This window comes from Hippopotamus amphibius, chromosome 1 (genome assembly GCF_030028045.1).
Source record: "Hippopotamus amphibius kiboko isolate mHipAmp2 chromosome 1, mHipAmp2.hap2, whole genome shotgun sequence".
In the NCBI taxonomy this organism is placed as follows: domain Eukaryota; kingdom Metazoa; phylum Chordata; class Mammalia; order Artiodactyla; family Hippopotamidae; genus Hippopotamus; species Hippopotamus amphibius.
The window spans coordinates 177,090,191-177,103,250 of NC_080186.1; the positions used below are offsets into that span (position 1 = coordinate 177,090,191).

Genomic DNA, 13,060 nt, shown 5'->3' on the forward strand with positions numbered 1-13,060 from the left:
GAAAGGGAGATCCTAGGAAAGTTTATACAAGTCTTTTATACCACTGTTAATCTTATGAATACTTCTATATAGACTATGTATTGAGATAACAGAATTCATACTTAATTTTTAACTTTTGATTGGTTCTAATAGTCACATACAGTAGAAATCCTGGTGCAATCTGGGTTGCTTAATCAATCTTGGTCATTAATCAAAAAATCAGTTAATGTGTTTATTCATAAAAAAACTATACATACCTTTAACTTTTTATTTAAACCTAAAAATATACATTTATTCACCATTGTGCAAAAGAATGCATGTTTATTCACACTCTTTTTATGTACAGCCAATAGGTGAAATGATAAAATACACACTTTTTTTATAGAAATAAACCACTTCATCATGCATTATCTCTAATTTCTAATTTTTATTTCCTTAAGGTAGATTGAAATTTTGAATACTTGTAAAACAATCTGAGCATAAAATACTTCTAGAGTAAAACGAATCTCCCCTCTTCCTGTTTTTTACACTAATTATCTACATGTAATTCAACAGCAATTTTTAGTGACTCATCTCTATCAAAACTTTTAAAAGCTTTCAACTTAATTTTCAGATACAATAACTACATTCCCCCTTTTCATTCATATTGTATTAATTTGTGAAATATATCCATTCAAAGTTATAAGTACAACTGATATAATCTCCCTTCAAAATCTGGGTGAGGGAAACAGACAGTTATCAAATCTGTGCTGGATTTTTGCTATTTTCCTGTTTAGAGGAGCAAGGTATACAGCATGCCTCATTAAAATTTTGCCAAAGTTTTGTTTTCTAATAAAAATATACTATTTATAAGAGTAACATATTTTAATATTCTGATTATTTTATTTCTATACTGAAGTATAGTTGATTTACAATATTGTATTAGTTTCACATGTACAACATAGTGATACAATATTTTTATAGATTATACTCTATTTAAAGTTATTACAAAATAGTGGCTATATTTCCCTGTGCTGTACAATATATCCTTGTTGCTTATTTATTTTGTACATAGTAGTTTGTATCTCTTTTTTTTTTAATTAATTAACTAATGGCTGTGTTGGGTCTTCATTGCTGTGCGTTGGCTTTCTCTAGCTGCGGTGAGCAGGGGCTACTCTTCATTGTGGTGCAGGGCTTCTCACTGTTGTGGCTTCTCTTGCTGCAGAGCACAGGCTCTAGGTGTGTAGGCTTCAGTACTTGTGGCATGTGGACTCAGTAGTTGTGGTGCACGGGTTTAGTTGCTCTCCAGCATGTGGGATCTTCCCAGACCAGAGCTCAAACCCATGTCCCCTGCATTGATAGGCGGATTCTTAACCACTGTGCCACAAGGGAAGTCCCAGTAGTTGGTATCTCTTAATCCCCTACCCCATCTTACCCCTCTCCCCTTTCCTCTCCCCATTGTTACCTACTAGCTTGTTATTTATATCTGTAAGTATGTTTCTGTTTTGTTATACTAATTTTTTTCTGATTCCACATACGTGATAACATACAGTATTTGTCTTTGTCTGACTCATTTCACTAAGTATAATATGCTCTACGTCCATCCATATTGTTGCAAATGGCAGAATTTCATTCTTTTCTATGGCTGAATAATATTCCATTGTAATAGAGTAAGTCCCCTTACTGAATGATTTCCATTCCGAGAGGAAGTTCGTAAGTCCAACAAAGTTAGCCTAGGTACTCAACTAACACAATCAGCTATACTGTAATGAGTTTATAATACTTTTCACACAAATAATACATAAAAAAACACAAAAAATATAGAAAACATTTTTAATCTTACTGTACAGTACCTTGAAAAGTACAGTAGTACAGTACAACAGCTGGCAGACAGGTGCTTGCATCGAGTGAACAGGCAAGAAGAGTTACTCTCTGGAGGAGGGAGAGGAGGTGGGAGATGGTAGAGCTGAAGGATTAGCAGCAATAAGAAATGGAGGGCAAGCTGCAGTTTCACTCACGCCTGACAGTGATGGCACAGGTTCTGATTCCTTGCTGCATTCAATTCTATCTACCCTCTTGAAAAAATGATCCAGTGATGTCTGGGTAGTAGCTCGTTTTTTCTCGTCATAGATGACATAGTAGCACTGGACTGCATTCTGAGCAGCTGCTGCAACCTTCGTGTACCATTCTACATTCCAGTTCTGTGCCTCAAAAACTAACAGTGCCTCCTCAAATAAAGAAAATCCCCTTGCCATTTCCTACATCGTGAATCTCTTCGGTTCTTCAGTTACTTCTTCTTCTTGTGTCTTCTCTGGGCCTCCAATTCTATCAGGTCTTCATTAGTCAGCTCCTCGTGTTGCATAGCAACAGTACTGTACAGTAAAGTACACAAAAGCACAACCACTTGTAGAGGATGCACACCCATGACAATATATGCCAGACACGTGAAGTAACTCATATGATTGGACATGCGAAGACACATTCCCATCTTTGAAAATTCAAAGCTTGAAGGTTTGTATGTAGGGGACTTCCTGTATATACACTATATATATATATATATATATAGTGTATATATATACACATATATGCTTTCATATCTTAGCAATTGTAAATAAGGCTGCTATGAACATTGGGGTGCATGTATCTTTCTGAATTAGTGTTTTCATTTTCTTTGGATAACAAGAAATGGAATTACTGTATCATATGGTAGTTCTATTTTTAGTTTCTTGAGGAACCTCCAGATTGTTTTTTATAGTGGTTGCACAAATTTACATTCACACCAATAGTGTACAGGATTCCTTTTCCTCCACACCCTTGCCAACACGTTAAGTCATTTGTAGCCTTTTTGATGACAGCCATTCTGATAGGTAGGAGGTGATATCTCATTGTGGTTTTTATCTGCATTTCTCTGATGATTAGTGATGTTGAGCAACTTTTCATGTGCCTGTTAGCCATCTTATATTTTCTTTGGAAAAATATCTATTTAGGTCTTCTGTCCATTTTTTTAATCAAGTTGTTCGTTTTTTGATATTGAGTTGTATAAACTGCTTATATATTTTGGATATTAACTCCTTATCTTTCATATCATTGGCAAATATTTTCTCCCATTCAGGAGGTTGTCTTTTTATTTTGTCAATGATTTCCTTTGCTGTGCAAAAGATTTTAAGTTTAATTAGGTCCCATTTATTTATTTTTGCTTTTGTTTCTTTTGCCTTAGGAGGCTGATTCAAAAAGATATTGCTATGATTTATGTCAAAGAATGTTCTGCCTATGTTCTCTTCTAGGAGTTTTATGATTTCTGGTCTTACATTTATATCTTTAATCCATTTTGAATTTACTTTTGTATATGGCATGTGAAAATGTTCTAATTCCATTCTTTTACATGTAGCTGTCCAGTTTTCCCAGCAGCACTTACTGAAGAGACTCTCTTTTCTCCATTATCTTTTCTTGCCTCCTTTATTGCAGATTAATTCATCACAAGTGCATAGGTTTATTTCTGGGCTCTCTGTTCCATTGATTTATGTGTCTGCTTTTCTGCCAATAACATATTCTGAGTATTTTAAAATGTATTGATTTCTATAAATAGTTTATTATCACAGTGGGATAGATGAATAAGATAAATGAATTAGCTTTTGGAACTGGTCTCATTTCTAATATATAAAGAAGGTAAAAATATTAATTACAGAATGCTACAGTGAAAAAATATTTTCAGCTGGGTGGGAGGCTACTGTCAGGTCCGGGATTTGATTTTGCTCTACTTACAAACTAATAAATTAGCCTGTTACTGTTTCATGGGTGCTGACTGAAGACACAAGATACTCTTTGATTAGAAACACAGAACTCTATTACTCATGGCACAGCAAGGAGTATGAGTATCAGCATATTTACTTGGGTTCCCTGGTCCCCAAGTTCCATCAACATGAACTAATATGCTCAGATCGATTTGATGCATACAGTGGGGTTGCATCACAGCTAAAGTACACTGACCTTGAGGATTATACTGCTTTTTTAACAAACAGTAAACAAGCCTATTCTTTGTCTGGGGAAATACACTTACCCCTTCTCTCAGAAGAAATCAAAAGTCTGTATCTTAGACCAGAAACTAGGTTAGGTGACATCTGCACTCCAAACTCTAATATGCTAATCTCTCTGAATGGAAACTGTGTTTTTCTGTTGAAGTCATTAGGCAGAAGAATCCCTAATTCAATCACAATTTTTAAACAGGTATAGAAGATAAAATTTTTCATTAATAAGTTTCACATAATTTCTCATTCTGAGACCCCCTCCTCCATTCTACCTGATGCCAAAAATATAAAGTAAAATTCAGTAATTTCCCAGCTATTTAGCTTTAACACTCAGTCACACTGGGCTGCTTCCTTTCCCTGAGGTTTGATGCTCCTAGGGCGTACACAAATGCTGCTGTTGTATGAGTGAGCATGGGAGAGGAGGAGGATGTTCATTTGCTCACCTGCTCAGGTTCTAGGCTGGCTTCCTGTTCTACACATCACTCCTGTCATGTACAAACAGATCATATGCAGGATTCCCTTGGACTGATGGTGAAGTGGTGGGAAAAAGAGAAGAGCACACTGGGTAACAAACAAAAGTATTAACTTCCCATCCAAGGCTAATTAAAGATTGCTTGATGGTCAAAGGTACTAGGCTGAAGAAGGGAAATAAGACTCTAACTCTTTTAAGGTTGAGAGTCACTTTTCTCCAGATTTCTTTCCTCATATAGGAAGCATGGAGTATGTGTATAGTTGCACATTCTATGTTTCTAGCAAAGCAGATCTAGTAAAAGAATAAGCTCCTGTGTGTTACTCACAATGACCAGGAGAGGGCACTTAGCACAAATGAATGAAATAACTCTGCCAACACCTGGTTTTAAAGATTCCTCTTTGAGGCTACCATTTGTACTTTACAAATCAATTTATTTTATGTGTCCATTGCAAACTCCTTTTGATCTAAGGATAACTGCAATTACACATGCCTCTTCATGACTGTCCCCGACTATATATATAGAATTTATTTTAATTAACTCTTAGAAAAGATAAATACATCATTTTTCGACATAATCTCCTTGCTTTTCAATACACTTTGTCCATCTATCCACAAGCTTTCATATTCCCTCATTAAAAAATATTTTAGGCTGAGCTATGAACTACAAATGCACTGCTGTCTTCACTTCTTCATTAGAACTGAATCTTCACCCTCATAGGGCTGCTTTCAGGGGACCAAACAGGTGAAAGTCTGACGGAGCAAGAGCAGGACTATAGGGAGGAGGTTTTAACACCTCAAAATGAAGTTTTTGCAGAGTGTTAACAGTGTGGGCAGAAGTGTGCGGACGTGCATTGTCCATGCAAGATCATAATGCCCTTAGACAGCAGTCCTCTGCGTTTAGTCTGAAGTTTTAGGCTTCAGCTCTTCAATAAGCATCTCACTGTAACGAGTATTGTTGATTGTTGAACCTTTTTCCTGATAGTGTTCCAGTACTGGCCCCTGAGAATCCCAGAAAACTGTAAACATCAATTTTCCAGATGATGGTTGACTTTTGAACTTTTTCTTGGTTGGCGATTGAGGATGTTTCCATTCCATACTCTGCTGTTTACTCTCAGGTTTGTAGTGATGAATCCATGTCTGGTCATCAGTAATCATTCTCTTTAAGAAACTTTCACCTTCCTTAGAGTATCAGTCAAAATTTTGCTTGCAGATATCCAAACGCTTCTGTTTATATTCTTCTATGAGTTGTTTCTGTACCCATCTTGCACAAACTTTTCAAAACCTAAGTCTGTCATGAATTACTTCATTTTGAGGTGTTAAAGCATCCTCCCTATAGTGCTAATTTCACTCCATCTGACTTTCACCTGTTTGGCTCCCTGAAAGCAGCCCCACAAGGACAAAGATTCACTTCTGATGAAGTGAAGACAGCAGTATATTCATGGCTTGCGGCTCAGCCTAAAACATTTTTTAATGAGGGAATATGAAAGCTTGTTGACAGATGGACAAAGTGTATTGAAAAGCAAGGAGATTATGTTGAAAATGATGTATTTGTCTTTTCTAAAAGTTAATGAAAATAAGTTCTACAGCCAGAGTGCGGATAATTTTTGACTCACCCTCGTAATATCACAGGTGGCTAATATATTCATTTTTCCATAGAGGACATAGGAACATGTTCATGTGAACATGAAAAAATTTCAGAGGGAAGGATTTTTTTTTGTAGACAATTTCTCAAAATGAACACTTTAGAAGAATTAAAATGTGCTTGAGCAATCTTTCAGAAGAGGGAAAACATATACTTATTGAAACCTTCTTGTAAGGAAAGACTTCTGATTTGTTCTCTTTCCTTCATTTCTTACACATATATGTGGTTTGGTTCAGATTGTGATCTCAAAGAATTCACCTTTGAACACACTGAAACAAGGAAATACTATTCTGTCATAAAACAAAATGAGACACTGTATTTCCTGATGGGGGGGGTGGGGGAGGCGGAACTTGAATTCTATGTGTTTCCTTCTAGGCCTACCGTAGACCAACAACAGTAAATTAGCCAACCATGTTCTTCAGGCATATAATTTTCTTTCTTCCCAAAGTGGACACTCCCTGGGAAAATACCAATAACTTCTAATTTCAAAGTCCTTCAACACAAAAAGAAAGTAGGCCACCTTGACCAGAGCACAGAATAAATCTTTTCCGAGAGGACTTGAATGAATACTTCATTATCCAAGGAAAAAATACATACCAAGATTTTTTACTACTTTGTTTTGTTTCATTTTCAAATACTTTTTATAGCCTTGGGGAAAAAAGTATTGATGAATTGATTTTTCCAAAACAAAGCCATTATGTCTTTTAATTTTAGCCTGAAAGTGGCTCCTCATCATAAGTATTTTAGAAATAATAACACTTGTGACAGAGAGTAGCTGAGAGACTTGCTTGTGAATATACAATGTTTCCAAATTTGGGGGGTAATATTTCCACCCATGAGGCATTGATTTTTATACTATAAAGTCACCTACAAATTCCAAACTCTTTCTGTCCAACTAGATATAAAGAAATGTCTACAATGCGAAGAGGTTATGGTTTAATTTACAGTTAGTAACTGTAACCAGCTTTAGTTTGGGAACCTAATTCTTTCTGATTCAAAGGAAGTACATTTTGCTTTTGGTTGACAATTCACTTTCCATGTCATAATAATAAGAAACAATACCATTACTGAGCAACTGCTTTGTGCCACTATCCTCTCAACTGTCTTCTAAGATAGTTTTTATTATCCCCGTTTTACAAAAGAAAAGACTGAGGGGGCTCAGAGATGTTAAGTAACTGTCCCTATATACAGAGGCATTAGTGGTAGAGGCAGAATTGGTACCAGCTGTGTCTGACTCCTAAACCTTGCTGTCTCCACCATGCCTCACTTCTTCTTAATTGCATAAATTATTTTACCAAATTGAAACACAAATGTTATTTTCTGTTAATAGCACTTTCTTGACTTTCTATTTTTCAGTTTGGGGCACTAAGGGGTTACAAAGTGAATTAACTTTTTATTGCATCTGGTAAGAATCCAGAAAGTACTATGAATTCTTACTATAAAAAGTATACCTATATTACTAGGCTGAGTACACTGTGCTACATACATTTGCTAAGAGATCTTGTTATTAATCAATATTAAGGCACACTGTCTACTTATTTCATTTTAAACCAAGGTAAAAATCTTATTGTTGGATACAATACTTAACGATCTAATAATCTAGTTTTTGAAACAACAATATACAGTTATCTGATAAAACACAGATTTCAGAAGGTTTAAGTCGATTCTCTCAGAAATCTGTTCATAAGCTTACACTCAGAGGCCCATACAATTTTTTAAATCACCTTCATGTACTTTACCAAGCTCAAACTAGGTGATATAACAGGCTTTAAAAAATCTAGGACTTATTTTTAGAAGATCAGGTACATAAAATCTCAGAAGTATGTACAATCCTTCTGAATAGCTGCCATCTTCCTGAGAGCCATCAGTATCAAAACAACAGGCAAGGTTTTCCATGTGGTCACTGGTTGCCTGAACCATTCCTTGGCAAGAGTGCTCAAGACCAGCTGAACCTTGGGGAAAATATCCAGAACACAGATTTCTGGGAGCTCCAAGCTATCTCAGACTAAACCCTGCCTCTGGTTCTGTCCTTCTCCCGTGGGTTGTAGCAGTGAGACCCTGGCCTGATCCATGTGTGGAAGACTCTGTGTATGGGGCTGCTGTGTGGGTCAGAGTGCTAGCGTGTCGAGCAGAGGCAGGAGCCAACCTTCCCTCAGTGTCTCCCTACCTCCTTGTGGACCTGGATGAAGTCCTGGTCTCTTATCTGGGAGCTGGCCCAGGGGCTGCCTGGGTGGGAATGGCGGGAACTTGCATTCAGTCAGTCCACTTGTTCTCTTCAAATGACTACTCCAGTGCCTTAAGGGAAGGAATCTACCACATTCTGTCCTGCTGCACCCACTCCAGCACTGTCCTCTATACTGGGGTTGCCCGTGGGATGGGAAAGAGAGAGAGCTGGCTGTGTGGAGATGTGCCCTATGAGGACCCAGACCAGGCTCCCAGTCACTTGAGTGGCAGTGCTCCCTCTGTCCTCATCCTCCTTACATCCCAGCCTGCTCACCTCTGAGGCCTCTGACCTCTGAAGCCCCAACCACTACCTCCAGCCTTCACTCCTCTGTCAGTGAGCACGGTAGAGTTGTTCCAAAACCAGCTTCTGTACTTACTGCCTGTGTGACATTGGAAATGACTTCACCTCTTGGCTGAGCTTCACATTTTATGCAGTACACAAATGACATGTAACATTGTGTAAATCTGCTATACAGCATATCAAATCAACATTTATATATCAATAAAAATAATAAATTAATTAATAATAAAAGAAAATAAAGCTCAAATCTGAGGAAGCAGTTTGAAAGGCACTTTATCGATAAATTACTGGACGATAAGAGACAGAAGGCAGACAGACTGTTAAGTTATCTTTTCAAGAAAGCAACACTGAGTAGTTGTTGAAATGGGAGATTTTTTTTAACTCAAAAGGAAAGGAAAGTGGGACCCCAATCTCACTGTATACCAAGAAGACTATCATATTTTAAAATACAGTAATAGAAACCATAAGTGAACTGAAAATAAGCTTTTGCCTAGAGTAACAGTACTGTAAACAAATGAGGATAATATTGGTAACACAGAACAAAATAAAGCTTATTTCATTAATCTACAATTAACTATCATTAATCAAAGTGAAAAGACTAACAACCCAGGAGGTAAAGGATATGAAACTTAACATGACTGGAAATACAAATTACTTTTAGACTTAAGAAAAGATGTTCAAAATCACCCGTAATAAAAGAAAAGCAAATTAAACTTATAAGAAATAAAAGAAAAGCAAACTAAACTTATAAGAAAAATAACCATTTCCATTTTGACAAAGATCAAGATGTTTGATAATAGCCTGAGTTGAGCAGGATAGTACAGTAAAATAGGTGCTTTCAAATACTGCTGGTGGGAGTAGAAACTGAAATCAACTTTTTGGAAGGCAGTTTGGCAGTGACTAACAAATTAAAAACACACATATCCTTTTATTCAAAAACTCTCTTTTTAGGACTATATCCTGCATATATATTCAAATATGAGCAAAAAGCTATCTATACAAGGCTATTCATTGCAGCATTTTTTAATACTAGCAAAAGCCTGGAAAGAACTTAAAGATGTATAAGTAAGGCTAGTTACACAAATAAAGTTCTATACAGACAATAAACACTATGTATATGTTAACAAAATCCATAAGGCCATACTGTTTTACTAATATGTAATGGTCACCAAGACAGTCAGATGGATATATTTTTTAAAAAGTATAAAATTCTCTTATGATGCTATCTTTTTGTGTTTTTAGAATAAATATTTGTGTATGCTTGTATATGCATGTACATATACCTAGGGGATTAAATAAGAAATTGGTAACAGACACCCCAGGTAAACTGGTATCTGAGGGTAGGGGTGAAAGGGATATTTATTTTTTACTATATATTCCTTAACCGCATCTTTTAAATTTTATAGCATATGCATGATTTGCTTACTTTGTCTTCTTCAAGAGTAGGGGGTTTGTGGTCAAACAGCTCTGGATGAAGTCCCATTTTTACCACTCTAGACAGATTACTTAATCTCTCATCTTTACAATGAGGATAATCCCCTAAATAGAAAGCGTTTGCTGTTTTTAAAAGGGCAAATTTTAAACAACAGTAATTATTTGCTTGTGGTAGATTTTCAGGCATTATGTTATAAGGGATACATGTGGCAATGGCTTCCTAGATGACATGATAGTTGTTTTGCTACCCAAAATTCCCTTCCCTTCTCTGGCAATCATATTCAGATATTCCTTTGGAGAACTACCATCTGCCCACCTCTCAAACCATTTGTTCTGAGTGGACCTGGTGCTTGATACTGAGGGCTGACATGGAACTTAGACCTGGCCTAGGAGAGCTTTGCATCCCTAGTCATAGTAAGGCGGAAGCAACAGTTTGGGAAGAACGTCATCAGCATACCAATAACAGCGACATTCCCAATTGCACCTCTTCCTGCCCAGACTCATATACACCTTGGTCACTGGCTGCGAACAGATTTCATGTTCTCTGTGGACCCCAACTCACAAAGAGCTGACTTCTACCTAGCATCACAAATGTTGTCTTCAATAAGCCATTTCCTTTTCCTAATAAGCTGGCTGCTTCTGTGCAATGAGGTACAGAGTAAGATCTACAGATCTTGTAAGAACTAGCACACTTTACTTCTTTTGGCAAAATTTTGCAGTGTTTTGAACTGCAACTTATTTTCCTTTCATGTGTGGCTTTGTAATTGGGTCTCTGTGGGATCAGATTCTACTTATAGGTCCAGAGGAAATGCTTTAAGTAGAATGGAACATGAGGCAAGTTTGTATCTCCAGGTTAGGTGACAACTTCAACAAATGTCACCACAGCTTTTTAAAGCAAGGAAAGACTAGAACACAGTATAGAAGGTGCTACATTTGCTGTCATTGGAAGGTCAAGGGGTTTAGTTTCTAGGTAAACAGAATTTTCTAAATCCTTCCAAGGATCACCTCTCCGAATTCCAGAATTCAACCTATGTTGTAATTTAACAAGTCATAGGGCCACACTCTGTTTTCTGGCTACCAACAGCCACAAGAAAGAAAACTCTTTTAAAGCTAAATATTTCCTGGTTCTCTTACCACACTGAGCGGATATTTTAAGGCCCTGAATGTTTCGTTTTCCTTTTTAATGTCTCCAGCGCAGTGTGCAGCAGCCAGTTTACCTCTGCTCATCATGTCTCCATACTGTGCCACCTTATCACTCAGTTATCAAAGCCATGTTTCCTACAGGCACTTCAAGCCAGGTGAATACAAGTAACAATTTAAGTAACTGACTATTTCACCTTCAGCCGCCACAGATGATTATTATTCCATTATTTAATGGTAGGTCAGCCCTCACTTCCTTCAAACCCAAGTAGGTTAAATACTTAATCTACTGCTTCATACACTATTATCAACCAGAATTCAGACACAGATAATAGAAAACACTCTATTTCAAGCAGGAAGTAATTTAAATTATGGAATTACTACTTATAAAATCATTTAAAGAGATGGAGAATTGGACTTCAGAAATAATTTCAGAATGATTCTGGCCCACTAAGGGAGCTGCTACCTTGACCATGTTTAGGGAAGCTGGAAATCTGGAAGCTGTCCCTGGAACTATTGCTCTGGGAACACTTACCTTAGCTGCGATCTGGAAGGTGTAGCTGTTAGCTCTAGAGCCATCCTACACCTCCTAAGCTCTGTACTATACTCTGGCCCTGCAAAGCTACTGAATAGAGCTGGGGACTTCCTCTGAAGCAGGGAATCCTAATTTCTGCACAATCATGCTTACCAGCAAAATCAGCAGAACTGCCTTATGTAAGTTTCAAATTTCTTGCATCCCATCTGATTGTAGAAACTAACCCTTCGGCCTTAGCTTCAGCAGACTCTGAGAGGTGCAGACTTTAGCTTTTCTCACCCCTGCAGTTCAGGAAGTCACACAAGGGGTGCCACATCCTCCATAAAGTCCCAAAGCAAAATTCTAACAAGCCTGAAACAGATGACCTCATTTATTCTTGGATGTGTAATAAATGTGGTTCTTGGATGTGTCATATTTACAAAATGTTAATGAGCTACATTCTGAGTCTAAAATCAGCTTAAGCACAATGTTTTTTCCCAGCTGACTTCCAATGTGTTGGGACTGTACTACTTCTTGAACTGCCTTCTCTATGTGGTCAAGGGCTGAATTCTAAGCAAAGCAAATAACTTTTAGGGATTTGTGAAGTGAAAGGCTCTACAAATATCCCTTTAAACAATGTTTAAATTTATTTAAAGATCTGGGGTAAAGTCTCACATGTCTCAGTGGAAGGGGTAGAGAAACATTTCAGATACTATAGGTATAGGAGAGGAATATTACCTCCTTGAGTAGCTTTTTTATCTGTCTCTTAGAAAATACAGTGCTCTTTTTACTTACATTAACTGACAAGAAAGGCAAATTATATCCTGATTAGGTACAGGAATTTTCGAAAATAATGACTATTAAAGTGACTTATGTGCAAGGGAAAAACAATGGATGAGAGCCCTGAGGCCCATGGACACCCCTATACAGCAGCAGGCCCATTGCAGACAGAGTCACATGTGTGCAAATTCTCAGATGCGATCTGCACAATCACATCTCATGGTTTAGTGTTTTTTTTTTTCTTTTTTTTCTTTTTTTATTTTTTTGGGGGTACACCAGGTTCAATCATCTGTTTTTATACACATATCCCCGTATTCCCTCCCTTCCTTGACTCCCCCCCCTCGAGTCCCCCCCACCCTCCCTGCCCCAGTCCTCTAAGGCATCTTCCATCCTCGAGTTGGTAGTGTTTTTAACATATGGCTGAACCAAAGAGGAAAAAACTTTATACTATTTGTATATGTTAATGGTTTGAGGTTTAAAAGCAAAAATGAACTGTGTACAAATATGTTCAACAAGCTGAAATAAAAAGGCGGAGGAAACTAAAGGTATTGTAATCACTTTCAGGACCTAA

At 37.2% G+C, this 13,060-nt stretch overlaps 1 protein-coding gene across 1 annotated transcript in view; it reads right to left on the bottom strand.

Moving 5' to 3' along the window:
• The window catches only part of LOC130860677 (zinc finger protein 474), a 102,709-nt gene extending 90,936 nt beyond the window's left edge, over positions 1–11,773 (bottom strand). Inside the window, exon 1 of the mRNA XM_057749215.1 lies at positions 11,731–11,773. The gene's annotated coding sequence lies outside the window, so the exon portion shown is untranslated. The remainder of the gene's footprint in view (positions 1–11,730) is intronic.
• Positions 11,774–13,060: the final 1,287 nt, after the last annotated feature.